The sequence below is a fragment of the Gorilla gorilla genome, chromosome 13 (genome assembly GCF_029281585.2).
Source record: "Gorilla gorilla gorilla isolate KB3781 chromosome 13, NHGRI_mGorGor1-v2.1_pri, whole genome shotgun sequence".
Classification (NCBI taxonomy): Eukaryota; Metazoa; Chordata; class Mammalia; order Primates; family Hominidae; genus Gorilla; species Gorilla gorilla.
In genome coordinates this window covers 40,781,288-40,808,172 of record NC_073237.2, presented here as the reverse complement: position 1 = coordinate 40,808,172, position 26,885 = coordinate 40,781,288, and the positions used below count along the sequence as shown (strand labels likewise).

Below are 26,885 nucleotides of genomic sequence, written 5' to 3'. Positions count from 1 at the left end.
AACAATCCTAAGTCTAAAACAAAAAGTGTGTGTTGTGTTTGAAGTTTCTGGAGTCCTTGAGACTGACCTTTATGCTCAGAAAAGATTACTATGATGGCACTTTGGTTTTAAATATTAATATTTGATTTTTCAGGTTATAAATTTAAAAGTCTAAAATAAATAAATTTAAAAGCCTACTTTTTCCTTCAGCTTACAAATATAATTCTGTTTATAATCTAGTAAAGTTTAGCAATTGCTTTTAAGGGTACTTAGAGGAATATTTAGCCCCATTTATAAATAATTAATTAAACCTCTTAAAACATTTTTAAATTCATTTATAAATTTAATATATTTGATTTCCTTTAAGTACTTCAATTGTCTGACTTTAAGCCTTCCTGGGTAATTAAATAAATCTCTGAAACCTAATGAATTAAATTTATAAATATGGTGAATCAAATTCATTTAAATATTCCAGCACTGTAGATCAATTTAGTAATATTTCAACCTAAAACCATAAGCCTAAGTCAATTACTCAATTATGCATTTTATATTGGAATTATAAGGCTGGTCTGTTTAACAGAACAAATTCTCTTAAGCATTACAAAAACTTAAATACCAAATAAACATGGATTCCTTTTTTACACAAAAGCATGTTGTGTTAGTTTTGATTCTCTCAAATACTGCTATATTTAAAACTTTACTCTTTTAACTCCCTAGTTGAAAGAGATGATGACTTCTTTTCCAACTAATGAACACCACTGTTGATTTTGACCAAGTCATTAGAGTCTTTGCAAAATTGATGGGAGATCATGAGCCCTATTTATAGACTATGTGAGAGACTTCAAACTAAAGTTGGCGGTCATGTAACTTAGTTCCTAAGATTTGAGTCACATTGTAACCAAACTGCAAATGAGATTAGAGTTTGTAACTGTCACTCAGGTAGCTATACCACTTGACTGGATTCTATAGTTCTTTGGCTCCTAAAATATATAAATATCTCCCCTTTTAAATCTAAAGACCTGTGATATAATGGCAGAATACTCATTCTTTTTCTGTATTTCTCAACTCTGCCCCACCCTATAATGTCTGTTATGGACATTAAAATGATATTTTCCAAATGGATTCCTGACATTTCAAACAGATTTTGTCTATTTGGTCACGATGTCCAAGACAGTTCTACTGACAGTGCTATATGGAAAGACCACACCAAGTCCCCAAGTCCCCTCTACTTATCAGTTCCTGGTAGGTATCTGCTACGATCACCTGTGAGATACACCATACTATGAGTTTGGAAATCCAAAGGCTGTTAATGCATGGATTTCAGGCAAACTGTATAAGCACTCAAGTTAAAAATGAAAGGGGAGGTAGGGATGTATTGTTTAATGATTCTTAACTTTTTGGAGGTCACCGACACTTTAGAGAATCTGATAAATGTTATGAACCTTCTGCACAGAAACACACAAACCCTGTAGTTTATAATTTCCAGGATTTTGTGTTTCCCCTGACATTCACCAACAGATATCACATTACAAGAAATAACACAAAACCTTGGACTAGATGGATCTCTAAGGTCCTTTTCCCAACATGGTCCTGAAAACATAATCCATCAAAGTGACGCATTACAGAGGAGATATCAGAAATTTGTTTTGGAGGATTGGTTTTCACAATGACTAATATAGAGAGCTCATGATAATCAAAGCAGAATAAAGTTCAATGGAAATTAAACAGACTAAATTTTCTTTCTTTTCCAAAATTTTTTGTAGTCTGTCCTAATTTTCATTGACACGTATGGCAGAAGTAGGGTAGAGTGAAAAAGTAACCTAGAAGGTTAGAAAAGATAATTTTATTCAGCTTGGAGAAATAACAGTGAAGAAAATCTTTATGATGGGTATTCCAAGTATGTAAAGGGCTTTTATACAGTGCAAGATAATAAGCTTATTCTCCATCATTACTAAAGATAAAATATAATTTCAAGATAATAGAACATTTTGGGGTTTTGTTTGGTTGGTTTTTGGATGAGTTACTTAAGATAAAAATGGAAACAACTTATCTGGAAATCACAACCTCCAGTGTTCCTCATTTGTCTGGGATTATTAAGAACTACTAAACAGCGAGAGGAACCACATGTTTTGTGAATGAATGAATATGAATGAATGACCTCTTAATATTCCTTTCAAACTGGTAAGTCGACATACCTCATTGCAAATTATGTAGTTTTTCTATTTGTTTAAGCAGTTGTTTCATCTATACACTCTATGCTATTTACTAAATAGAAATAATCCTATTTCATATCATTGTATTTTTTAGAGTCTACATTTTATCTGTTAATATCAATTCTGTTGAGTTTAAATTCCCCATTGATAGCATAAGTTTAAAGAAAGAGTTACAGCTACTTAAGAGTCTCTTTGGGCCCTCTATGTGCTAAAAGCTAAAGGCAAACTTCTAATATGGTTTTACCTTGTGGAGTATTTTTGTAGGTTTAGTGGGTTTTGAAATTATGTTATCTGTAGAGCCCGCCAACAAAGCCAGGGCTCCTGCATTGAACACATTCAAGGCTTGGGTTTAAGCTGCCTGGCTCATAGAGTAACAAAGAAAACAAAGCTCTCATGCATGAGGCCGTCAACAAAAGCAACACACTTTCTTTAAAGTTTCAGTTCAATAAATGTTTGCCTTACGGGAAAGATCTTTTCGCTTTTTGAGACTTTTTCACTCAAATGCTCTAATTTTAAATCACATTTTAAAAAAATGCCTTTTTTGTTGTTGCTAGAGATGGGACTCTCCAAGGTGCCTACAAAAACAACGAGGTTGTAGTGAACTGAAAGGCAAAAGGCTTGAACTCTATGACCTTGGGTAAGCCCTTACACCTGTATGGTAAGAGGTAATGAGAGTAAGGTATATAAAAATGAATAGACCTAAAACCATAAAAACCCTAGAGGAAAACCTAGGCAATACCATTCGGGATATAGGCATGGGCAAAGACTTCATGACTGAAGCACCAAAAGCAATGGCAACAAAAGCCAAAATCGACAAATGGGATCTAATCAAACTCAAGAGCTTCTGCACAGCAAAAGAAACTATCATCAGAGTGAACAAGCAACCTACAGAATGGGAGAAAATTTTTGCAATCTATCCATCTGACGAAAGCTAATATTCAGAATCTACAAGAAACTTCAACAAATTCACAAGAAAAAAACAACCCCATCAAAAAGTGGGCAAAGGATATGAACAGACACTTCTCAAAAGAAGACATTTATGTGGCCAACAAACATGTGAAAAAAAGCTCATCATCACTGTTCATCAGAGAAATGCAAATCAAAACCACAATGAGATACCATCTCACACCAGTCAGAATGGCGATCATTGAAAAGTCAGCAAACAACAGATGCTGGAGAGGATGTGGAGAAATAGGAACGCTTTTACACTGTTGGTGGGACTGTAAATTAGTTCAACCACTGTGGACCAGAGTGTGGTGATTCCTCAAGGATCTAGAACGAGAAATACCATTTGACCCAGCAATCTCATTACTGGATATATACCGAAAAGATTATAAATCATTCTACTATAAAGACACATGCACATGTATGTTTATTGCAGCACTATTCACAATAGCAAAGACTTGGAACCAACCCAAATGCCCATCAATGATAGACTGGATAAAGAAAATGTGGCACATATATACCAGGGAATACTATGCAGCCATAAAAAAGGATGAGTTCCTATCCTTTGCAGGGACATAGATAAAGCTGGAAACCATTATTCTCAGCAAACTACACAGGAACAGAAAAGCAAATACCACATGTTCTCACTCATAAGTGGGACTTCAATAATGAGACTACATGAACATAGGGAGGGGAACATCACACACTGGGGCCTGTCGAGGGTTGGGGGCTAGGGGAGGGATAGCATTAGGAGAAATACCTAATGTAGATGATGAGTTGATGGGTGCAGCAAACCACCATGGCACGTGTATACCTGTGTAACAAACCTGCACATTCTGCTCATGTATCCCAGAACTTAAAGTATATATATATAAAAAAAAGGATAGACAGTGAGAATGCAGAGAGTAAATGTCTTCAGGAGTTGGGCAGCTACCATAAAAATGTGACTTTGGAGACTGCATGCTTCCTCTAATGCCATTCAAATCTGAATTTTAAAAAAAATCAGCAAAAAAGATGTACATAAGGTGGATTAAATCCGAGCATTCAGAGTGAGGTGGTTTTGTCCCCTCCAACACTCCTCATCTATAAAGAAGTTGGCAAATCACCATGGATCTTTGCCTTGTAGAAGAAGTGGCCTACAAGTAAAAATAACTTCTATGAAGTTCCTCAGTGCTGCTATAACCAAACCTGTCAATATGTTAGTAAATGTTTCTATTTTGCCCTCACTTTCCTTAGGGCCAAGTCCCTGTTTTCAACACCACATATTTTTCATAGAACACTCCAATTACCAATTGGGAAAAAAATGCTTCATATTTATGCTGAACTAAAACACGCCATATACTAGAATTTAAAGTCAGAATATGCAAATCCCTAAAATAAAGCAAAATGACAAGTCACCACAGGAGATGTATTTTAGTCCAATCATATATAAAATCCAGAAATTATGCTAAGTTGGCAATCACTAAAAAAGGCATGCAATCCTCTATTCATTCATCCAATTATCCATTCATTTTTAAAATTCAGTGATCATATACTGCACTCCTATTATGTGCTAGGCACTGAGGATAAAAAGATGAAAGAAACAGACACATCTTTCAAGGAGATACTGCCTGGAATCTGACAAGAGACATGGTGTTGATCATAAGACAGTGTATGAGAGGATTACAGATGCTGTTCTGAGCAAAGAGAAGGGATACCTTGCTTATCTCCTCAGATAAGGGAGGAGATGGGAGCTCTAAAGGTTTCTTGAATAAAGAGTTTTAAATGATAAGCAGGAGATAGTTGGGTAAAAAGAAGAATAGTACTTTAAAGCTAATAGTTGTTTTTCACATGTAACAACAAAACACATTCCCAGTATGTAAAAGTTTTCCATGTCTTTTATATCCATGGAAAGATCAGATCTAAGGACAGCACACAACATTCTCTCTGAAGCTCAGGGAAAGTTGGCATGATTTTTCCTAACACAAGCCCTACTGATTCTTCTGATGGCACTGGGGACATACAGTGCAAACTCCATGACATCTCAAATACATGGAGCTTGGAGAAGACAGCAGTTAAAATCCTCTCTCTTTCCCTTGCGCGCGCGCGCGCGCGCACACACACACACACACACACACACACACACACACACACACTCTCTCTCTCTTACTAAAAGTCCCAGAGTCTTAAAGACCTATCTGCAAAGGAACATTCAATGGCCCTTTCAACCAGTGAACTAAATTTAAAAGAAACTATCTTATAAAAATAGTTATAAATACACTTAACAAAGAAGATTAATTCTTGAGACTCCTTGCATATTCCAAGTGAGCCAGAGGAGCTGTATCTTCATCCTTCCTCCTTGCTGAAGTTACTTTTGTTTTCAGCTCACTGAACTTTTATCAGTACTAATTGGGACATTCTTCCTGCCAGGGCTTAGCATTTTCAGATTTTTTTGTAGGTACTGATTTAATGGCACTGACATTAAGGTTTCTATCCACTGGGTCACATAAAAGCCAACTAAAACAGGCTGCAAAAGAAGCAGAGTGTTGAATATCAAAAGGAGTGGGTGGTCAGGAAGAGGACTGTCAATGTGCTTACCCCGCTGGACAGACATGATAGCTGGTGCTGGCTCTAGTTATTAGCACAGCATGTTGAAGGTCTACTGAGAATTTCTATTGAGCCTCCTCCTGATGGGATAAAGCTCAGGAAGGAGGAAAAGGCTACAGTCTATCTTTGATTTTGCAGACACTGAATCAAATATTCCCATCTCAGTAAAATAACAGAGACACATGCCAATCTCCAAATCAGCTTTCTGAGCCTTTCTCAAAAGGTTCCGATCAATTTGGCCACCCTGGTGAAACCTGGGCATTGCTATAAAAAATTCAGACCCAAAGAAAGATGCAGTACTTTGAGGAGGAGAGAGCAGAGGTATGAGGTATGGCCAAGAGTTGAGTTTTTTAAGCCAGCCTTGAATCAGTTGCTGCCTAAATTCTGTTGGAGCCAGACAAGTATTTGAGGGAAGCAAGCGTGGGAAGTACTTAGAGAACAGAGAATCAAGACAAAGTGGCAAGTCCAGGCCCTATCCAAAGGGCAGCCACTATTCAACTCTAACCCAATGTTTTGCCATGACAGCATGCAGGTCTAGTATGGCAAATGTGATATTTTAAGAGAAGTGAAAATACAAATTTTATTGTGAAATCTCCCAATTCTGAAATGTTGGCAATGAAAGTAAAAGTCATCCAGGTCAAAAAATACACCTGGTGCTAGATGCAGCTGAGCAACCACTGGTTTATATCATCTGATCCAAATTCTAAAGTAAAAGTTTGTAATTCATCTCCATAGCAGAAAGTAATAGAGATCCTACTAGAGCGTAGGCACCTGAACTATGCTACTTTTTAAGCCAGAAGGGCCCTAAGGGGCATACCAGCTGGCCTTGGATATAAACACATGTTATGTTTTCTTCTCTCTTCTCAAAGCAAACTTAACACTAGGTTCAAAATTTCCAAGGAAAAGAAATAAAAAGGGAACTGATGTTGATATTTTGCCTTTCTTTTAAAGGTTTTAGAGGGCATATGGGACTAGTAAGTAGTTTGCATTTGATCTCTACAGTCAGTCTTATTTATTAAAATAAACTTGCCGGTTCTTATTTATTGAAATACGTTTGCTCTGACTCTCAGATGACTTACTTTCACAGATATTAGGACTGAATGATCTGAGTCTCCTGTTAAAGCACTGTAGACAAAATAAGGGTTCTTTAACCTGGCTTTCCTCAGCATTTCAGGGATTGTTAAGAGCAATTTCATTACACAAGGACATCCCAGGTGAATTTCCTGATGGTCAAAAGGAGTTTAGGGCTAGAAATTACATCATAAGTCTGACAAAAGGCTTCACAACCACAGGGCCTGCTTCCTCAAAGTGGGCAGTCAATGAGCAAGGATGGAAAGTGCTCTGTTCTGGGTAGACAGGGGCAGCAGCCTTCCCTTCTTAGAATCTCCAGCAAATGCAGAGCATGGGGGTAAGCAGACTGAAGCAGTGGAGGAGGATGGATTCATGCACTCATTCAGTAAATATTTATTTAATGCCTACTGCAAGCCAGGTATTGTTCTAGGTGCTGTGAATCACTGCTAATTAAAGTTTCTACCACCATTAAACAAAATTCTACACAGACACATACTACTATGTTGGACAGCACCCAGTGCCATGGGAGAAAGGAGAGAACTAGGAAGGATAAATGGGCCAATACGATAGAATAACAAGGCTGCTTCTGAAATGTTTCCCTAAGGCCTCCTCAGAGAGCATTTCCTGGATAAGAGGAGTGAGAAACATCAGTATACTTTGGCATTCATATCTTGGTTCACTATGCAGAAAAAAAGAACACCAATTTGAAATCCAGTAAAATTGACTAAAACTTGTATTATTAGGCCACCTTTAATTCCTTATGTCTCAGTTTCTTCACCTGTAAATGGCAATAATATCAGCTACTCGTCTCAAAGGATTAAGTGTAGATTACACATGGCAATGAACCAATGCTCTGTACGGTGAGCTCAGAACAGAATCAGCATGGTGTGAGCCACATCGTGACTTTGACTGGTACCTTGCACAGTGTCTGCCTCCAAGTAGTTACTCAGTTCCTTTTCCCTCCTCATCTCCCCTAGAGTGAGGGCACAAGGTGGGTAAGAACTTGCATATCTGTGTTCCACAGCAGAGATGCTGGGGCTGAAAAGAGCTAAACAGTTCTTTTGGAACCAAAGTAAGAAGCAGAGTTCCGTATTATTAGCTCTTTTTTCTTTTTCCTTTCCATACCTATTTCATTCATTTATTTTTGTAGAGATGGGGGTCTCGCTATGTTGCCCATGCTGGTCTCAAACTCCCAGCCTTAAGCAATCCTGCCTCAGCCTCCTCAGTAGTTGGAATTGTAGGCATGTGCCATCGTGCCTGGCTCCTTTCCACACATACAGTTAAAATGTATACATTAATGAATTAGCAACTTTTGAAAGCATTTGATGGACCATATTATTTCTTTCAGACAATGTTTCATGGTCAAAAGAAACTTGTTTCCATAAAAAAAACTGAAAAAATGAACAGTTTTGTTAAATAGTTGTGTTTTATTCCTTCTCTCAAAAAGTATAGCTATAATGGGACTTCAGATTGATTTATATGGGTTGATAACTGCCAAAAAGTCAAACGATAAAATTTTCCAATGCAAAAATAATAACTAGTAAAATGAACAAAATACTCCAAACATATATTTGATGAATTGTGACACCAGTTAAATACTGCCTGCCAGATTTTTCAAAGGTTGTTAAAAATGGGTCCCTTTAGCAATGCAGGTAAGGGAAAAGTGAGAAATTGATTTCAAATTAAATTTTTAAACTGCTTTTGCCACTGCTGGTGCCACTTCAGTGCTCCTTAGGTGAAGACTCGATACCTCCTTTGTGAGGTGGCAGCTGAGGAGATTCTGGCACCCACTGAGGCCAATGAAAAGCCCAAGGAAGGAATGAAGACTCAGAACCACCACTGCATTACTTTGCAGGTGGATGGGCATAATACATCTGTGGTGTAGTTTAAGCTTAGGTGGTATACACCACTTAGTAAACTAATGAAAGCCTATTGTCAATGAGGCAGATCAAATTCCAATCAATAAAACAGGCACACCTGCACAGTTAAATACAAGGATGAAGATACAACTGATGTATTCCAGCAGCAGACAGGAGGCGTCTACTCACAAATGAACCTACTACTTAACTCCAGAACTCTTTTCCTACAGACTAAGAATACAGTCTCAACTAGAAAGCTCTAATTCGGTTTTACCACATCCTGACTACTACAGCATTCTCTGTTCTTTCATTTCCCTCTTCCCTATTCTTTTATTGTACATAAAGTAGCTTGTGTATGTGCACAAGCATAATGCTTTTTTTTTTTTTAACTAAATGGCCAATGATATTTTTTGATGGTCATGAAATGGAGATGAGATGGGGAAAAAGTACTGGATCTGTGAAAATGCCCCCTTTCTTCATTAGTTGCATGCTCATTCAGCTCTCATTTTTATATTCCAGTAAATTATTTTGTTCTCAATTTTAACAATAACAACAACAAAAATCCTTGCATATCTTTGATTGGCTCACTTGGAGAATTTGAACGTTTTTCATTCATCACTGGTAAACCAAAGCCAATTTTATAACTTTTTTGTATACAGCTGTTACATATAGGGCAATGTCTTTAAGTAGGGATAAATTACTCTAAAAAAATGAATCCTCAGTAGTGTTCCCTTCAAGTCAAGTGTCTTGTTTAAATAAACTTCTTGTTTAAAAATAAATAAATAAATTCACAAACTTAATCCCGCAGCTGCTTACCTACATTCGGCCAAAAATGAATCAAATTGATTTTTCTCACTCACCATTACAAAGAGGGTGTGTGTTTATCTCTGGAAAAACTACCTCTAGAAAGTCTATTTGAGAAGTGATAAAAGTAGACAACCATTACTTTATGAGGAACAATGAATTTGTAAATGTGCTATCCAGCATACAGCCAGCATATCTGCACACTTATTCTAATTTTTTCAAATTAATTGTATTAAACCAGAAGCTGAATAAATCTCATTACAAAAATTAGTGTTTCTAGACTTAACATATCTGTGGAGAAACCATGTCTGGTAAACTCCATGCGATGTCATAGGCAGAAGGAAAACAAGAGTGGAGCATCTTTGACTCGAAACACAAAACTACATTGCAATATCCGTTTTCACCATCCGATACAAAAATTACAGGTCAGATTTGCCTTAGAATAACTAGATAAGTCTTAGGTACATTTTAAAAACCTTTTGTTGATTAGTATTCCAACTTTTAGCAATATCCAATATAAGTTCATGCAAATACAATCCTTTGGACCACTGAATTTAATAATGTAACACTCCTCACCCCAATTCTGGAGGTCTCTTGTTCTCCTTTTTTATCCACAGTGCATATCTTACTTTTTCTATATGTACATGAATATATGTATATACTATGCCTAATGTTTATGGCCTGCTTCCTTCAAAAGACTGTAAGATCCACAAGGGCAGGAATCTGTATTCTGTTCAGCGATATGTCCAGAACACTTAGAACAGCGCCTAGCACAAAGTAAGCTTTCAGTAAATGTGTTGCCTGGATGAAACTAAATGCATTACGACAGGTTATTATTTAAAGCAACACAATGGGTGGGTTTTATTGGTAAGATGAGTTTTTCTCCCATTTAAAATTGTACATTTATTTTCTAATTATGAGCCTACTGCTTTCGCTGCCAGGTGCTCTTAAAGCAAGTTACACTTGTGGTAATGCAGGTAAAAAAAAAAAAAAAAAAGGTCATTAAACCACCATGTGGGTATGCGGGTACAGGAGAAAAGGGGTCATGCCAATGGATTTTACATCCTCATAACCAGTGATCTCCTATTTAATAGCTCTAGGCCAACAACTTAAAATACCAATGTACCAAAATACTTGCAGCCACACAACCTGGCCCAGAAATCAAAGCATGCCATTGCAACATTAATGCAACGAGTAGGCTTCCTGCAGGTAACAACCTCTAACCTCAGAGCGTTCATTAGGTCATAGTCACAATTTTATCTATATTTATGTTCACTTTATTTTTCTCTTTAAAGGCAAAATGCAAAACACCTATGCTGAACACTTTCAAGTATAAATATAATTCCAAGGTACAAAGTTCTCCTTCACATGGATAGCCCTTTCTCTTTCATTTTGAGTTGATCATCAAATCATCTATTTTTTCCAGCCTTCTTATAAGGAAACATGTACCAAAGTCTCACATATTAAAAGTGATCTTCTAATCCGGGCTCTGTCATATCCTAAGGCATATCATATACGTTCCTGAATCCTCAGTTTCCTTATATGTTGAACAGAGCCAGTGCCATGCAGAATCGTCAAGGTTAGAGTTGCTGAACGCAAAGTCTAGGCTGTGGTTCTAGAATGTAGCACTGTGGCATAATATCTATTCAGAAAATAATCTGCATTTTACTAACTGCTTTAAGAAGCAAAATCATGAGCGGCATTTCTTCTGTTATAATAACGTAGCCATGCCCTTGTCATCTGAGTTCTGGGGTCTCACCTGGGGGCTAAAAGGGAGCAGAAGGTAGCAAGGGAAGAGGGTGGGGTTCCTGCCCTCTTACTTCTATCCAGGTTTGGGTTAAATTAATATAAATGGTTTGTTTGATTTGGGAGAGGGAAGAGTTAACCTTCCTTCACCTGAGAAGGCAAATATGTGCCCAAGTTAATTTTCCAAATAAGACTACAAGGTGCCTGGAAGGGATGAACCAAATCCTTCCGCCTAGAGCCTTGACAAATGATTGCTATATATAACTTGCCTTTAAAATGGACTATGTTGATTTCAGTAAGTTGCTTGGTGGTGACCAACGTAGATCAGAACAAACGGCACATCACAGAATGTCAGAACTGTGTAAGGTCTCTGGAAGGCATGTAAAACTCTATGAAGATCCCCACCTCATTAGCATTGGGCATCTGTCCACTTTGGCATGTATGGGCTTAGACTCACATTTAAGTTTTGAATAATAAGAAAATATAACATCCATAAACCCAAATGTTATAGAACAAATTCATACCCATCACTCAAATGGAAGACTCACACTAATTCTATGGAGGGTTTTTCTCTTTAAGTGTGGGGAAGTAAAGTGTCCTCATTTCATTGGAGTGATATCACGGCAACTTCAGTGCTATTCTATCATGCCTTCAGGCCACAGCACATTCTAACGTCCAATCTTTGTGACAAAGCACTGGAACACAGTCACCAGCCTCCTCAACAGATGAGCTGCAACTCCCCTGCAAAGCAACTAACCAACCATTCTAAATTGAAGTCATCAAAGAAAGTTTTCTGCTTAAAATGAACTTCAAAAAGGTGAGTCACTCTTTTTCACAGTCAGCAAGTTTCCTATGGGTAGAAAGAGAGGGAATGATCACTTATGTTTCAGTGCTGAAAATATGGGCTATGTCTGTCTTGATGCCTTTTCAAAACAAAAGTATTTTAGTAACTGCAGCCACAGATATCAAAAGGCACTCCCCAGGGTCACCATCATCACCATAGAAATGGGCAACCCTTAGGCGAGAATGCATTCATGTGCCACTCACTGCCCTATGCACTTTGTAAGCATCATCTCATTTACTCCTGACCACAACCCACTGATATTATTATCCCATTTTTCCAGATAAAGAAATTCAGATTTAAAGGTGTCAACTAGGCTACTGAAGAAATAACTAGTAAATAAAAGAACTCAGGCTCCAGGAGTCAAGTTCTTCACCTCACTGGCATTCCTTTGGCATCCTAATCATACCATGTCTGGGTTTCTACGTCTCAGTCAGGCCTAGCAAATCTGAGTCCTCAATGAGCCCTCCTATCTTTTGCTGTAATAGCAAAAGTGTAATAGTGGTAGTGGTGTAATACCACTTCTGCTAATTACACTGTAATCACTAAATCTTCCATCTTAGGAGGAAAACAGAAACCACACCAGATATCTTACCAGAGAGAATTTGAGATAAGAAATTAGTTAAATTGATGTTGTGGAACTGAAAAAGTACATGAAGAACACTGAGGCAATCCAGGCATCAAAACCAGAAGAAGCAACAACCACCCCTAGGGAACGTAAGGAGGAGACAGGGTAATTAGAATCTGGAAGTTTGGAGGAGGAACTCTGCAGAGCTGGGCACCAGACTTCTGAGGAGCTGCCCAGCTGGTACTGGGTGTACCAAAATGAACTGGAGACTGAAACTAACCACTGTTGCTAGGGTGAAAACAGGAACTGCAAATATATAGGAAGGAGCGAACGCTTTTCCTCTCCTCTAGTCTCCCAGTCTTCTTCTAGTGCTCCTATAGGCAGAATCTAAGGACTTGAAGAACCAGCTTCAGGAACTCTCAGTCCAAAAACAAAGCTAAGTACAGAAGGGTGTGTTTGAAGTTGGAGACAAAGCTTAAATACTAATTAGCACACCTCCCATTAGGCCAGGTGTGCTGGTAAACAGAATAGACAGGGCAGGCTGAAGGAACTCATCACCAAACATCCTGTCCCCTCGACTGATGGTGAAGTGTGACCCCTAATGATTCCCACCAAAAAGACTCTTCCCATTTGATCTGGTCCCCATTGAATCACTTCATGAGGGGAAGAAAATCAGTCTGGATTGATGCCCATAATGTGTGAATATTGTACTGAGAATTTTATCATGTGCATCCTAATATTTAATCCTTAAAAAAAGTCAGTTATGCCATCATGCAGCACAGGCATTAGGAACAAATATCTTGCTATGCAAAATCACATGGTAAAAACCACAGGGCTCACAGGAAAATTGGGGCTAGGGGTCACTCATAAAGTTTTGTTACTGACATAGAGGAACCTAATAAAAATAGCACAGTTTTACACATATTAGATGATTAAGAACTACATATATGCCACAGTAGGTATGTATGGAACTTCATGAAACTATCTTGAAACTGGCTCAAAGTTTGCTTGTGGGAGTGGGTCGTCAGTCGGGCTGCACTCGAGCCTGGGTAAAAGAGCAAGATCCTGTCTTAAACAAACAAACCAACCAACCAACCAACCAACAAAACAAGAAAAGAAAAAGGGCACACTCCTTTTCTCAGACCAGCATGCTATTTTCTCATTTAAGATATATCACTTGACAGTATGATGTCAAGGCAGCAGAACCTGAGGGCAGTTTTCAGTGCAGTTTTACCAATGACCTTTTCCAGGTGGGAGCGTAGTGCCCTGGGACGAAATGGCTGGTGATCTCAAGCTTCTTTAGGTCAGTGTTTAATGCAGAGCTGCTGAACAAAGGAATTCGTGTCTGTCTCGTACTTTCTCATAAGTGCATTTCTAGATCTGAGTCATAGTGATCCTCAAAAGATGTTTCATAATACTTCAAACACATGGAAATACATGTCCCAACCTCTGTGGTCCAGAAATAAAACGTAATATGAATTGCTAAGTTTGTTCTTCCATCCTTTGCCACAGTGATCTTTCTAAGTCAGTAATGTCATTCCTATGCTTAATTTCCTTCAGTGGCTCCCTATGGCCCAAAAGATAAAGTCCAAGCTCCTTAGCATGAAGGACAGACTCCTCCCAGATGCAGCACCTATTTACACATCAAGCTTCAACTCCAGCTAAGCCCCTACCTAAGCTATGGTCCAGTCAGCTGAACTATTTGCTTTCCCACACATAATTTCAGAGTCACATGAATTTACTCACACTAACCCTTAACCTGAAATGCCCATGTCCTCTATGCCTGCCTGCTCAACACCAAGCCACCATTTCGCTCACAGCCTCCTCTGACAGAAAGTTCTTTCCAATCTCCTTATCTTTCCAGGCAGAATGAACCATTTTGTGGGGCCCCACTCTATCCTATGCTTGCTAACTCCTATCATAGCACTTTGCTGTACATATTTGATCGAAGGTCAACTCCCCTTACCCCACCTTTAAAAGACAAAAAACAAAAAGCCACAAGCTATCTGAGGGTACTGGCCATGCCCCAGTAATCTTTGCATCCCTGGCACCTAGCTCATTGCCTGGTAACTAAATGTGTCATCAATGTTTACAGAACGAAGCAATGGCTACATTATCATAACAGGAAAAGAGTACAGTAATATAGATCAAGCTATACCTTTTTTTTTCTCCACCTGAAATCTAGAAAAGACCCTCAGTGCCGCTAAATATGTTTCAATATAAAGAAGGCTTGGGAACACTAAGGTGGAAGATTCTCAAGCACAAGAAACTCACTGGTGCTTTGCCTTAAAAGCATATTGAATTAAATATAGGTAGTACCAAAGAAGTGGAAATTATACTACAGAAAATACTCCTTCTGGTTGAATGATTAAGTGAGGTATCTGGATAAGAAGCTATGGAGAAAGACTGCTGCTGGTAATAAACACTTGTTTACAGAATCTGAGGATTAAGAAAACTCTTGCCCTGTAGTGTGAATTTGACAAATGCTGTTTAAATAAAAGCAACTAGGCTGAGTGCAGCGGCTCATGCCTGTAATCCCTGCACTTCGGGAGTCTGAGGCAGATGGATCACCTGAGATCAAGAGTTGGAAACCAGCCTGGCTAACATGGCGAAATCCCGTCTCTACTAAAAATATAAAAACTAGCTGGGTATGGTGACACATGCCTGTAATCCTAGCTACTAGGGAGGCTGAGGCAGGAGAATTGCTTGTACCTGGGAGGTGTGGGAGGTGGATGTTGCAATGAGCCAAGGTCACGCCACTGCACTCCAGCGTGGGTGATGATGGAATGAGACTCTGCCTCAAAATAAATAAATAAATAAAATACAATAAAATAAAGCAGCTAGTCATGCTGTCCCACATTAAGGCCAACTTAATCAAAATACCATAAAAAGCGTGCAGATACCAGATATGACACTATAACTAACATGGATTGCTTACCTAGTTTCTGGATCTACATTCTTCAAGTGGTCTCTTCTATTCCAAAGTGACTCACTCTTTCTGGGCAGCAGTGGCATGAATCATTAATCATGTAACAGTGTATATACAGTCCCAAGGTATATTAGGCATGATCCTCTTGAAAACACACATTCTAAAAAATCTTTCCAACAAAAGCCTACTTCCCCTGCCATTTGGGTAGGGCATTTCTTATCACAAAATAGTGAATTCTGAGAATCATTTTCTGACAGCTCAATAACTAAAATGATACAGGCAAATGTAAAGGCAGGTCATACTTGTCCTTCTTAGGAAAAATGGCCACACGGAAGCTCTACGCCTGTTTTACCAAGTGCCTAAGGAAGATTCCCACAGTACATCTCACAGTCACTTCAAATCCCACAGTACATCTCACAGTCACTTCAAACTCCTTATGCCCCAAACACCCTTCTTTTTCCCACAAACGTGCTGTCCTGGCCAATGGTCCATTTTCCTACAATGGTATGATCAGCAGCCTGGTTACATTTACCAGTTAAAATCCTCAAATCATTCTTCATTCCTATGTCTCTCCTCTATCACCAAATCTCATCATTTCTTTCTTTAAAAACTTGGTGACACACCAAAAACATCTCAGCCTTCGCTTGACTATGTTTTAGAACCACAGCATACATTAGGTAGTTAGCTATTCTCCAAAATTCATGCCCCCTTTCTATAATGTAGAGTTGTTGCCAGGAAGTGACTGCCTACTCTGAAGTTCTATTTACCCTACTTGCAATAAGGTGTGCTAGTAAATGTTAGGCCATGGAATGTGAGCAGAGATGATGTGTGTCACTTCCAGGCCAGGCCCATGAAAAACTTCCTCACAGAGCCCCTATATGCTTCTCCCTTCTCTGCTGGCTGTGATGAAATCTGGGGTCTTATGTGACGGTGGAGCCACGAAAGGAAGCCGCTTGGGTTCTGCATCACCATGTGAAGTAAAGTATCCTCTGTCCAGCAGCACCCACGTTTCACTGATATGTGAAGACATAAATTTCACGTAATAATTCACTAAAATATTGAAGTGTGCTTTTTTACAGCACCAAAAAATCAGGACAACTAGAAATATTTAAGGTTTCAGTTAAAACCATCTCCATGGGCATGATACTGAGGGCTATGGAATTGCCCTTGACCACAGGAATCTAACCCCTTAAGAGTATTCTATTGCTTTTTGAAAAAAATTGTAACCATTATATTGATTAAAAATAGCCACAATTTACTCACCTTTCCCTATGTGCTAGGCAGGGATCTTACTGTGTGTTTTATGGATTTTTAAAAATCATATATATATATATACATATATATATGATTAATGATTGATGCCACTATATATATATATATATATGGTACCATATACATACGGTAGATATTGCTACTATGTCTCATTTTGTAAAGGGGAAAGCTTAGAGGTAAAAGGTGAAAGCCTAGGTTACACAGTTAGAAAGTTACATAGCCAAAGCTCAAGCTCCTCTGTCTTTCTCCAAAGCTCATGCCTCACCCCTTGTTACCCTGCCTTCTCTAAGGAAAAAAGGTAAGCAAGATCAGAATGTGGTGTAATGGCTCTTGCTCCAGTTACCACATGAAACTGCATTTTACAATATAAATGTAAATTTATTTTCTGCCATACAGAAGAGGCAACTTGGTATTTTAGTTAACAACACTGAAGAGTTGTGTAAGTCTAGCTTCAGGGTTTCCCAGCCCAATGGAGGCAGCTGGATAACCAAGATGCTTTTCTGATGCTCACCTCTACCTTCCCCATTCCCCAAGTGCAGCATTCTTCCCTTCACCCCATGAGGACCTCATGTGGATGCCTCACATGTTACATCTGACCATCTATGACCATCTCTTCATTCAACCACCCATTTCCAAATCCAGATTTCGGAGTTAGCTTTTATAATAGCAGTCCCTCTCTGGAGTGTGGACTAAATATCATTAAATTAACCATTTCATCATCATCGATTTTCTCCCTGTCTTCAACAAAATCCAGATGACAGTTAGCTTGTATTGTGCTTTCTAACCATCGTGAGAAATGTATCAGATCCCAAAATAAATCTACCATAATGTTTTTTGAAAATTAATTCATCTTTCCATAAACTGCCTTGTTTATGACTGATCATTTTCCAAATTACATGCTGATGGGACACCTATTAGTCACGGACTACAACTTATCTGACCAACTGTTCCTGACAAAGCATGTCCCAGCAGACAACAGGGGAGCCAATTTGTGAAACGGTAACCAGAGATGGTGGAGGTCACCTCACAGAGAGCACTGACCTCTTAACCCAAGAGGCTCTGCTCAGGTATTTTATGTGCCAACCTTGGCACAGAATATAATTTGTTGGGTTAAAATGAAGACAAAGACAAATTACGCACTTCTATGAGAGGGCTGAATTTTTTTTTCTATTGCTATGGTAACACTACTCCATTGTAGGAGACGGAAAAGAAAGAGTGGGCCTTAACAAATAAGCTATAAAATCCGTCAATGATGTATCAAAAGGACTTTTAAAAGATACTCCTTTCAATTATTTCACTGCTAGAAATTTATCCAAGAGCAATAGTCTGTTAAATGGGCAAAATATGTACATATCGGATGCTTATAACATTTTATTAAAGATACATGTCCAACAATTAAATTATGGTGTATTCATACAGTGGAATTCCAGAGGACAGGTATGAGTTAAGATGTAGATGAATACTTATTGATGTGGACACATGTTCATCATGTGCCATTAAGTCAGTATGTGAGTTACAGGATAGTACATATCATTTGATTCTGTTATAAACATTACCCAGGGAAAAATGTCTGAAGATATTTACATCAACATACTAATAGCAGGAGTTATTTCTAGTGAGAGAAATTTTGGGGGTGATTGGAAATACTTGCCATGTGCTTTTCTGTATTTTCTATGATGATTTTTCATATTTGTGTAATATAAATAGAAAAAATGCAACTGTGGCTGATTACACTATTTATTCAAAAATATCCACTGCCCCTTCTTAGTGACCCTTTCCTGGTGCCTCTTTTTATGGGAGGAGTATAATTTTTGTCCCCATAGACATCAGGCTTAATGATGTGACGTACTTTGACTCATGAAATAAAAATAAAATATGAGTGAAAGGGACACGTACAACTCCCAACAAAAACCTTGAGACTTATCATGTGCTTCCATCAATTTTTTTTTCCTCCACCCTGAGACAAGCATGCTCTGGATAGGAGATGCTTCTTGAGCCTGGACAGCAAAAAGATGTGAAGCAGATTCGAGCTGACCTGCCATAGCCAAAATACAGGTAAGAAAGTTATCTTGGGTTGCCATAAGCCACTGAGATATGGGGCTGTTTGTTACCATGCAATAACACATTCTAAGCTGACTAATAAAGCAAATTTACCACCACCCCCCACAAGACCAACAGTCCCTCAGTTATTTCCAATTAGTGCTGGTGTTCCATATTAACTTCAGACCTCTCTGCTGCCAATATTTTTCAACAGGTATTTATGGGAGAGTTCATTGCTCCCAGCCTCCCCTGCTTTCTTTCTGCCTGCCCACATCATCTCAGAGTCACAGTGATTATTCCTTTGCCTTTCATGACTGTTTCTTTTAGGCCTTCCTATTCTCCCTGTAGTCCATGGACGACTGCTCATTCCATGTCTGCATACGGTGGCTATGGCCAATGATATTACCCTTCAACCCTCTTTTTAATATTTACTTATCTTTAAAATGTTATTTTTAATATATGCTTTTTAAAATTTAATTTTTAATTGACAAATAATTGTATTTATGTATACATAAACTATATGTATGTATTATATGGGTACACTGTGATGTCTTGATACATGTTTACATTATAGAATGATTAAATCAAACTAATTAATAAATCCATCACCTCACACACTTATTTTTTGTGCTAAAATATTTAAGACCTACTCTTTTTCAGCAATTTTGAAATTTACGATTATTTAAGTCACAAATCAATCTTCTTTATACACTGTTGTGGGATTCATGTTCCTTAAAGACTATTCTCCAATTTACCACCACTAGTTCAAAGCTCCCCAGCCCGTTAGCCTAGAATTCAGGAACTGCTTAATTCTTCAAGCTCACTACTCTCATAACACAAACTCTCAGCACCAGCCAAACTGTTTCATTCATTATTTCCTCTGCATACCTCACATTCCCAGAATTGAGGCTATCAAGATGATGGCAGTAGCCTGAACCCTCTGGAGAATGGTTAAACTGGTGGTAGAAGGAATCATTCAATGAGTGACTGACATACTGCAATACAGGTAGCACAGCCCTGAGGTGCAAGCTGCAAAGTAGACAGGCTGACAAGACATGGTGATAGTCGCCAACAATTCCTCCCATCCCTGAGCACACAAGACCTTTTTCCTTTCTCTTAGAATCTAGGCTGGCTTTGTGACTTGTTTTGACCAACAAAAATGCAGTGGAAGTGATGAGAGACTTTCAAGAGGTTAAGAGACCTGGCGGCTGCCTCTTTCTTAGAGCCCTGCAGCCAAGCTCAAAGGGAGGCCAGGACAGACTACTGAAGGATGAATGGTCACATGGAGAGAAGCCCTGAAGGATGTGGCCATCTGGGACTTATCTGCTCCAGCCAAGTTTCCAGCTGAATGCCACCTGAGTGACTAAGCCAAAAGTACATGGAACAGAATAAGTGCTCAGTCACCCCAATCAGCCCAGACTTGGGAGGAAAAATAAATTGTAGTTCTCTGTAATAATTTGTTTCATAGCAACAGATAACTAAGACAAAGGGTATTCTCCTTACTTCTGCTCTTAATACAGTACCACTCAAGCCTCTAGGGGGACAGTGGTCTACGGATCCCAAAAGACAGTACTCTCTTGGCACAGTGGTAGTACTGGGGTGCCCTTAGATGACTAAACAGGCAGTGAATTTAAATGGTGGCAAGAGAAGTAGGAGTGCACATGAAGTGGGAGAGCAAAATGATGATAGAGGCCATATGGTAAGTATTGCCAATAAACTAGTCCATAAGATATAAAGAAATGAAAACCTAGGAATGGTAGAAGATCCCAGCTGAAGGTGTGGGCAAGAGCCAGTACAATCTGAGTTATAGTTTCTGTGGCTCTGTTTCCACAAGCTAGGAAGGACTCAGAAAGAGTCAGGTGGCATCAATAACGCCTAAATCTATTACCACCACTCATATCCGCCACACTGTGGTTATCAGGAAGGGACATAGATCCATCATGGGCAGAAACACAAAACTACCAACAATCAGAGCACTGAAGCCGCAGGTGGCAGAAACGGCTAGTTGATCATCAAACTAATTTTTTCCTGTTCCTGGGCACACGTTCAGACGACATTCCCCAGCCTCTCTAGAAGTTGGATGAGTCCATGTGACTGAGTTCCAGCCAAAAGAATATGGATGGAAATGATGAACACCACGTGCCAGCCTGACCAGGAAACACTGCCACACTCTCCTGTTTGCCCAGCAACCTCGGAAATTACATGCTGATGGCCATGGAGCCTCAAGACAGAAAGACCGACCATGAGCCTCTGATCTACTGCTTGCAGGAGAGCTGCCACCTAAACCAGAACTGGTGAATGAAAAAGTGGTGTACTACTAAGATTTGGGAATTTATCTTTTATGCCCTTATAATACATCCTAGCTGTACATATGGCAGCACTAAGCATCTATACATGAAAATATTCTTTAGAGCAAAGATACCCCACAAGGGTCTCCAGGTGTTTTGGAAAACTATAATATAGTAATGAAAAGTCCTTAACTATGTTCAATATTCAAAATGCCTAATGAAAATTCTACATTTAGGTTTCCAGGCTAATTAAAACATCAAGCCTCTCTGCTTTTGGCTGGGATGCATCACTTGAGCTAGCAGCACTGGCCAACTCGTGCCAGTCAGGAGCCTGGAGCTGCAGTATGGCCAAATAAATATCCCTGTAAAATGCAGCTTGTTTAGTCAACAAAAATCTTTCATTACATGAAATAATAGAAGTGATGCCTGGTGGTACAAAGATTTGGAATCACTGCTCTCACATACCATATCGATACAGTTGGGTCCCTTCATGTTATTTTTTTCTTTAAGGAAAATGGGCATCATAACAATGAATGATTATATAAAAGCAGATTCAAAAATTACTAAGATATCTACGGATATTATTTTATCTTTCTGAAAGCACCAAGAATAGATCTGGCTGACGCTATTAACCAATTGGATGACTTTGGGCATGTTATTTAAATCTTTCGGAACCTAAATTTCCTCAATGGTAAAAGGGGGCTTCTTTCATTTGCCTGCAGTGGCCCTCAGGCTTGGGGGTCACCAGCATTAGCAGGAGTGCTTGTTAAAGAAGACCGCTGCGGCCCACCCCACTTCCATTCACCAGGTCTGGAGTGGGGTCTAAGAATTTGCATTTCTAATAAGCACTCAAGTTTAACAGGGTTCTCCAGAGAAAGAGAACCAACTGGGTGGGTGGGTGGATAGGGGTGTGTGTGTGTGTGTGTGTGTGTGTGTGTGTGTGTTTGTGTGCGTGTGTGTAAAGAGAAAAAAGGAGAGAAGGGAGAGACTGACTGATTTCAAAGAGTTGGCTCCCACAACTGTGGGCCTGGCAAGTTTAACATTTTGCAGGGCAGGCCAGCAGGGTGGAATTCCAGTAGGAGTCACTGTTTCAGTCTTCAGTCTAAAGGTAAACTGGAACAGAATTCCTCTCTTCTGGGTTTCTCAATCTTTTCTCTTAAGGCTTTCAGCTGATTGGATCAGGCCCACCAGAATTATGGAGAGTAATCTGCTTTACTCGAAGTCTACTGATTTAAATATTAATGACATCTAAAAAATAACTCCATAGCAACATCTAGACTGGTGTTTGAGCAAACAAGTGGGCATAATGGCCCAGTCCAATTGACACCCAAAATTAAACATCACACCAGGTGCTGCTGAAGTCCTGGTATTCCTGAGAGCCACTGCCCTACAGGACAGCGATGAAGATACATAAGCCAAGCCAAGTAAAATCACCTAGTAGCAATGGGCTTTTCAATTATAATGGCCTCTTCTACTCCTCTTTTCAGGCTATTACTTTTTTTTTTGGAGACAGTTTCACTCTTGTCACCCAGGCTGGAGTGCAATGGCGTGATCTCGGCTCACTGCAACCTCCGCCTCCGGGGTTCAAGCAATTCTCTTGTCTCAGCCTCCCGAGTGGCTAGGATTACAGGCAACTGCCACCACGCGGGCTAATTTTTGTATTTTTTAGTAGAGATGGGGTTTCACTGTGTTGGCCAAGCTGGTCCTGAACTCCTGACCTCAGGTAAACCACCCGCCTTGGCCTCCCAAAGTGCTGGGATTACAGGCGTGACTGGGATTACAGGTGTGAGCCACCACACCCGGCCTCAGGCTTTTACATTTTTAACCCATCAGAGAAACCACATTTTTCACTCCCCAAATATTTGAGAGAATATTCTTGAAAAGAGAATGTAAAAATGCACACCTGTGGCTGCTTCCTAAATTCGATTACCCAATTTCTGGATTACCCACTTGTTTCTATTAACTGAGCCCCTTTTCTATTCCATAAGTATAAAAACCAAAAGTTTAATGACATTACTGAAGTCACCAAATCTCAGATTCGACAGACCACCGACACTAAAACAAGGTTAGTATGGTTTTCCACCTATGCCTACGATTTCTCAAACCTTCATGGATAGAAATGTAGAAACCTCAATTTCAAAATTAATGCTCATATTCTGACCAGGCGGTTAATAATTACATGTTACGTAAAGGGGGTGAATAATTTTGTATGTTGCCAAGTTGTAAAATGATATTAAAAATGCTAATTTATCTAAGAGAGTTGTTTCCTACTAGGATTACATTCTTGCTTTTTTTTTTTTTTTTTTTTAACACATTTTAAAAATCTGCACTTCACAGCAGTTAGGAAGTATCAGAATCTGGTTCTGATTTAATCAGATGAGAAGTAATTCAGCTTCAGGCCATAACGACACTTGGTGGGAGAGGTCGGGAGGCTTTCACACATTAAAAAAAAAAAATACAAATCTCTTTCACTCTTCCCTTGAACTTTCACTCTGCTTGATACTATTCCTAGATTTTAATTCCAAATTCTCCCAAGGGCAGAGAAAAGCCATCTAATGTGTTAGAATGTAAGATATCTTTAATAAGGTTTTCATGATACCAGATTCAAATAAGCCACTTTTTAAAAACTTATTTTGGCAAGGGTGGCAACAAAAATATTTATATAGAGACATACATCCACACACACCTCTATTTACTCATCCATCCACACACACAAACACACACACATCCTTTTTTGACCAACCAAACTCTTTTCTTACCAAAAACATTTGGATAACCCTTATCTAAATTATTATTTTACTTCACAAATTTGGTTCCACAAAGTTTCTTGTTATAGGGATTAGGGAAAAAAAATCAATCAGCTGGGGGGAACTCTAGATTTAACAAGCTCCATTGTTTTGGAAAGTCTCTGATATTTTAATACGCTGATACGTGCTGGGACTTTTATTAAAACGTGTGTGTGTGACTGTGTGTATTCACTATTTCCCAAACTCATTTGTTCATCAACTTTTGTTCCCTGTTCAGAACATCTCTCAATATTTGAGTTCTACTCAAACATGCAAGAAAATAGCTTAAAGATGTATTCAGAAAGAATTTACACTAACAGTTGATGGACTTCCATTAAAAGAAGCATCTGTAAATATTACGCTCTGTTTGTAAATTCAGGTCAATAAGGCTATGTCTTCAACCGAGGAAGAAAGTAGAGTCTAAGCCTTAACAACGACTCTGCTTCTTCAGTTTTCCTGCATTTGAAAAAACCTGTTTCCCTGTAATAATGATGATGGTGTTTCAAATCCGTCTGGACAAATGGTGTAACAATAGCTAAACACTCTAGAAAGACAACAAATGTCATATGATAAAAGAACCCAAAATATCAACACTAGTCATTTCTAGGTTAAGATTATGAGTTCTTTCTTCTTCACGCTGTTCTGCATTTTGTAAATTCCCTAAAATGAGCTATACTTTTCTAATCAGAAAATAAATATAAGTATCGTTTTAAAAGGTAGTCTAATATATTTTCTTCTCAGGGGATATTTCATAACATAAATAGTTACAATGCCATGATTTTTATCATCATAACCAACCAGAGAATACAGAAAACCTAGATCAGAAATTAAAACTAAAATATGAAACATGTCCCAAAAGCGCTAACCTTGCCTCTGTTTTGTCATCATATATGAGCTGCTCTTCATTAAGAAAGGAGAATCTTCACTTCACAGGAAATGTGCAGCAAACTGCTAGAGAGCTATGTTTTTACCTAACTAGAACTTGGAAGAGGAAAAAAAAGAAAACCATTAGCATTATAGCCAATATTTTACTTTCAGAACAGTCATTTATGGAACAGTTTCTAATGTCTGTGGTAGGCTAGACAACAATTACTACAACCCCCCCTCCCCGTCCCTGGCCCCAAAACACACACACACACACACACACACTACAACCCCCCCTCCCCATCCCTGGCCCCAAAACACACACACACACACACACACACACACGATATCCATGTCTTAATTTCTGGAGTCAGTGAATCTTACCTTATATATTAAAAAGGATTCTGAAGATACGATTAAGGATCATGAGATGGGGAGATTATCTTGGATTATCTGGGTGAACTCTAGATATAGTCAGGTGTGTTCTTATAATAGGGAAGCAGAAGGCGACGTGATGACACAAGAGAAGGCCTGTGGTCACAGAGACTGGAGTGATGCAGCCACAAGCCAAGAACGTGGGCAGCCACCAGAAGCTGGAAGAGGGAAGGAACAGATTCTCCCTTAGAGACTGTGAGAAGAATGGCTTCCAGGGGGAGGTGTGGTTCTGTGAAAGCACTGATTTTAGCCCAGTGGAACCGCTTCACAATTCTGGCCTCCAGAACTGTGAGGGAATTAATTTCAGTTGTTTTAAGCCACCAAGTTTGTGGTAATTTGTTACAGAAGCCATAGAAAACCAATGCAATACCCCAGTCGCAAGTAGGCAAGTGGTCTTGACTTCTGCAAGGCTGGGGAGACGGACCTTCTGGCTGATTGGATCTTGAAGACAATCCCCACCTTTGGTGACTATTCCTCCACGCTGGTGCAGGGATGAGCAGGGCACTGGCTTGCAAGCTCTGGGTGCAGGTCCTTTTAGTCGCACTGTTAAAGCGTGTTAACTAAATCTGAGAGATGTGAATCCGGTCACGTGAATACCTGGGATAATGTCCGTTTATTATTAAACACATCATTTCCTGAGATTCGTAGCTTGATGTTTAAAATCATTTCTCTTGCCAGGAAATTAATAAAATATGCATCTGACACAATTATGTCCACACCTACAATCCTGATGTCAAACAAAAAGCCCCACAAATCTAGAAACTAGAGAACGTTGTATATAAGAAACAGGTGAGAAAGAGGCAACTCACTAAGCTTATTGATTAAACTTTGAAAGAATAAAACATATACTGTGGGAAACATCGCCAATTGAAGGAACAATTGCTGTACTTGTGAATCAAATTCATTCCACTTAAGAGCTCCATTATCTCCAAGCAGTACCAAAATTGAAAAGAAGTTATTGCATTTAAAGGTTTAATTTAAATTTAGGTCCTTCAACAGCAAGTTCAATGATTTATCATACTGATTGAATTCTAATTCTCTTACAATGTTGAAATCTAGAAAACCATTTCCTTCAAACATTAGTGCCACTGAGAAACACACTTATAGAACTCCTTAATCCTCCAAAAATAATGTAACATATGCATCATTTAATTCAACGAGGCAGTGTTATTGTCATACAGTGATAAAATTAGTAGTTCTATGCCAAAGAGTACCTTGGGCATAGGAGGCATGGTATTTTTTTCTGGTAGTCTTCCAGAAAACCTGGAGTAGCAAAATGACAAAGTATTGATGGCTTAATATCGTAAATATGGAACGAATTATATATAACTTACTAGAAAACAGAGTAACAATCTAAATAACTCACTTTTCTTCAAGAGGGACTTAATTCCCTTTCCTAATACCTCACTCTATACCACGCTCTACATAAAAGTGGCTTACATCACTTGAACCCAGGAGTTTGAGACCAGCCTGGACAACACAGGGAGACCCTGCTTCTTTTTTTGAGACGGAGTCTCACTCTGTTGCCCAGGCTGGAGTTGCATTGGAGTGCAGTGGCGCAATCTCGGCTCACTGCAAGCTCCACCTCCCGGGTTCACGCCATTCTTCTGCGTCAGCCTCCCCAGCAGCTGGGACTACAGGCGCCTGCCACCACGCCTG

At 39.0% G+C, this 26,885-nt stretch overlaps 1 long non-coding RNA gene across 2 annotated transcripts in view; it reads right to left on the bottom strand.

Moving 5' to 3' along the window:
• LOC115935840 (uncharacterized) overlaps nt 1-26,885 on the bottom strand; it is a 49,648-nt gene that overhangs the window by 21,896 nt on the left and 867 nt on the right. The window contains exons 2-4 of one of the 2 annotated variants that reach the window (XR_010130190.1): nt 25,597-25,792; nt 25,176-25,384; nt 24,794-24,908 (exon numbers count right to left, since the gene is read on the bottom strand). This is a non-coding gene — a long non-coding RNA (uncharacterized lncRNA). Of the gene's footprint in view, nt 1-24,793; nt 24,909-25,175; nt 25,385-25,596; nt 26,235-26,885 lie in introns of those variants that run through there. The other variant, XR_008668402.2, reaches the window with a different exon arrangement.